Source organism: Capra hircus, chromosome 8 (assembly GCF_001704415.2).
Source record: "Capra hircus breed San Clemente chromosome 8, ASM170441v1, whole genome shotgun sequence".
NCBI classification, from domain to species: Eukaryota; Metazoa; Chordata; class Mammalia; order Artiodactyla; family Bovidae; genus Capra; species Capra hircus.
The window spans coordinates 102,612,801-102,616,791 of NC_030815.1; the positions used below are offsets into that span (position 1 = coordinate 102,612,801).

The window sequence follows — 3,991 nt, forward strand, 5'->3', positions numbered from 1 at the left end:
TCCGCTTCTAGTGATTCTGTGCGCATCCTTCCCTCCCCCCTTCACCCTTCCTCCTCACTCCCCACCCCCATCCTGCTGCCTTCTCTGGGCCCGGAGCCACCCTCTAGAATTAGCTCTCCCGCCCCAGGCTCCCTGTAAACTCTCCCCGAGGGTCCCTCTCTTCCTCTGAGGAGGCGGAGCCACTGGGGACGTCCCCAGGCAGCCGAGCTGAGTGCTCTGCCCCGGGGTACAAGGCTGGAGGTGCCGAGTCAGCGCTGCCGCGGCGCTGGGTCCCGCGGGCTGGGCGGGGGTGCCCGGGGCGGGTGGGGGCGGTGCTGGTGGTGAGCGGGGCTCTGGTACCACCCCGCCCTCCAACCGGGGAAAGCACGCTGGGAAACCGACACTGGCTTTACATCTGACTTGCTGTTGACCTTGGACCCTCTCGGATCTGTTTCCTCGTTAGTAAAGTACGGAGATCATAACAGTACTAACCTCCAGAATGAATGCGTGCTGGCCAAAACCGCTACGGTAAGCAAGGGTTCTGTACCATATACTGGGGGAGGGTCTCCTTTTATGGAAGCGCCAGAGGGGGGTGAAGTGTTAGTCTCACTCCTGTCTGACTCTTTGCGACCCTATGGACTGTAGCCCACCAGGCTCCTCTGTCGGTGGGATTTCCCAGGCAAGAACACTGGAGTGAGTTGCCCTTCCCATCTCCAGCGGATCTTCCCAACCCAGGGACAGAACCCAGGTCTCCTGCATTGCGGGCAGATTCTTTACTCTCTGAGCCAGAATACTGACGGTGACCAGAGCGGTGTAGACGTCAGATTTGGAATCCAGCCGCCCGAGTTGCGATCTCAGTGGCCTTGACAGGTCACACTGTTTTTTCCGGGCCTCAGCTTCCTCCTTTGTGGATTGGGGCTGCTGTTAGCAGCACCTACTGCCTTAGTTTGAGAATTCTGTGTGTTCATTCATGTGAAAAGCCTGGAAGAGTGACGGGTACAAGAAGTGCCCATGAGGTACTAACACTTGCCTCTGTCGTCCAGTTCTGCAGGCGGGGTAATGAGGCCCTCCTTCCTGTGCTGTGACTCGTGGGCGCGCCGCTGATAACAGATCACCCTGCAGCTCCTTCAGGGAGTCAGGCTCACTGACTGGGGTTCCACCTGCTTTGCTCCCCTGTTGATCTCTGCTCCCAGCCCACTCCCGTGTCTTCGCCAGGTTGTTCTGCTGAGAATGAGGCACCGCCCTGGGTGGAGGCAGAGATGCCCAGTGGTGGACTAGCTCTGAGCTTTTGAGGGAGTTTAAGGCAGTTTAAGTCAGATTCAGGCTCTTGACCTAGAGGGTACCCCTTGTCTGGACTGTTGGGGGCAATGGGGAGAACCCTGGGCTCTGAACTATGCCTGGAAGCTCCTGCTTGCTTTGTCGAGTGAAAAGATCCAAGGCTATGGAGGCAGACAGACCTGGGCTGGAATTCCACCCCAACCACTTATGCTCGGGATCCTTAGGCAAATAATTCCCTTCTAAGAGCTCTGTTCTCTTAACTGTAAATGAAACTGTAAGAGCTACCTCCTGGAGGTAATGGCAAAGCTTAGAGGTAATGTGAAAGCTTAGGAGAAGGCAATGGCAACCCACTCCAGTACTCTTGCCTGGAAAATCCCATGGACGGAGGAGCCTGGTAGGCTGCAGTCCACAGGGGTCGCACAGAGTCGGACACGACTGAAGCGACTTGGCAGCAGCAGCTTAGCAGAGGTAATTATGCAAAGCCCCTCCCATTGTGTCTGCCACCCATGACACGGTAACTGGCATTAGGGTTATTGTCATTTCTGAGGACTTGCTGTATGAACTTGTGTGTGTCTCCTACCTTCTCTGAGCTTCATTTCCCCCAGCCTGGTGATGAGAAGGCTGATCAGATCTTTAATGCTGCGGTGGATCTAAACTTCTGTGATACTTACGGAGATGGAAGATGCTGCCCACGTCTGCTTGGCACTTGCCGGATCTGTTCACACCTAAGGCTTCCTAACTCATGCACCTGGAACTCTGCCTGAGAGCTTGCTCTGGCTGCAGGAGCAAACTTGGCCTGCACATGGGGATGACCAGCAAAGTCAGGGAGTTAATGCCGCAGGAGCGGAAGTCAAGCACTGATGGATGAGAGCTGCTGAATGTATATCCTGACTTCCTCACTTCCCAATGGGCAGCTTTGAGACCTTTCAGTCATATGCCTCCTGTTGTTGCCCAGCTGGAGGGAGCCCCAGTTGCCCACAGGAGTGGCCTGCTCCTCATACCCCCCCGATGTGGCTTCCTTCCCTCCTGAGCCATGTCCCTGCCCCTTGGTGGTGCTTCGTGGATCAGCTGCCATAGAAACTGCGTGCTCGGCGCTGGAGCTTAGTGTCTCCCTGAGTGGTCCTGGCATAGTGGTCATCATCAGCCCCGGAGGCTTTGAGGGGCTCAAGCCTGGGTGGCAAATCTGGAAAACAAATCTCCCTCCCCCGAAGATCAAGTCCAAAGGATAACTATTCCAGGAGCCAGCGATAGACGTCTGTCTGTCTTGTACCACCTTGGTGCTGGTACCTGGATCTTAAAAGACTGTTTGAAATGTATCCTGAGTGAAACAACCAGGGCTGGGAATGCTGAGTGCAGGAATGAATGAATGAGCATTGACCCACGGATCTCCGTCCACATCGCTGCTGCCTCCGGGCTTATGACAAGGAAGGCCTGGCAACACTTAGGGCTGTGGGGAAGGAGTAAGTTGTTTGAACAAGGGAGCCATGATTCACAATCAAAGCAGTAATAAGAGCCCAGACATCATGAGTTCACCTGTCTAGGTCACAAATTACCTTCACAGCCAAGATCTCACTTACTATCCCCAACGACCTGACCAGGAAGGTTTTCTTTTAATTACTATGATTATTAGTTGTATCATCATTACCCGCATTTCATCTTACTGTAGGATGTAGCCAGTGCCTCCTGAGTCCTGACAGACATGAATAATCAGTCAAGGTGTCCTCACCCACTGAGCCTCAGTTCCTTCTCCATCTAGCACTGTAGGCAGGGCTACCAATCAACTGACGTTGGCATGAAAGCCGAAACCCATCTTGCTTCTCTGGCTAGCAGCTTTCCTGACAACAATAAATTCTTATTAAATTAAATTGAAAGGCTCAAGGAAGAAGAAGCAAGCTAGGCTTAGGGCCTGTGTCTCCTGATGTCTCAGCCAGTGCAGCACTCTTGAGTGCAGACATCAGTTAGAAGGCTGCTTCGTTAAGAAAGTTTCCCTCATTTCTCTAACTTAATGAGACAGCCCCAGATACTGGGATGACAGGTATACACAAACAGATACACACACCCTTTCTCCAAGGCAGACTTCCCTTAAAACTTAAAAAAGGAGAAAAAGAAAAAAAATCAGGGCTTTCCTGGTGGTCCAGCAGTTAAGACTCCTTCCTTCCAATGCAGGCGGTATGGGCTTGATCTCTGGTTGGAGAAATAAAATTCCATACGTCTTGTAGCAAAAAAATAACAACAAAAAAAAAACCCTATACCTGTGGTGATAGTTACACAACTCTGTAAATATACCAAAAACCATTGGATTGTGTACATAAAGCAAGCAAATTGTATGGTGTGTAAATTATAACTCAATAAAGAAAATTTTAAAAAGTCACCAAGCAGTGTTGGCAAGGAGATCAGGCAAAAGGGAGTTGGGCCAGTTGCTTCAGCCAGGTAAACGGGCTTCCTAAACCACGCAGTGAGGCCAGACACCACAGGGAGACCCTGTGCGGTAATGAATTAATCACTGATAACAAAGACTCAAAGTTACTCTTATCTCTAAACAGGGAAATGCTTTTTGACTAGCAAATTGGAAATTTTCATTTTCATCACTGCAGAAGCATGAATTTTCTTTTGCTTTGTTACTTCCCAGACAGAAAGTGTTCCTTTTAGCATCTAGGGCCAGCAGCTGAAGGCCCCTAATGCATAGGCCCCTGCTGGCCAGAGTGGGGAGAGGACTGACTGAGCCCCCAGCGTG

General features: G+C 51.6%; 1 long non-coding RNA gene across 1 annotated transcript; it reads left to right on the top strand.

Moving 5' to 3' along the window:
* On the top strand, positions 331-3,484 carry LOC108636583. The gene is made up of 2 exons (XR_001918482.1): positions 331-507; positions 1,863-3,484. It is a non-coding gene; the product is annotated as an uncharacterized LOC108636583 (long non-coding RNA).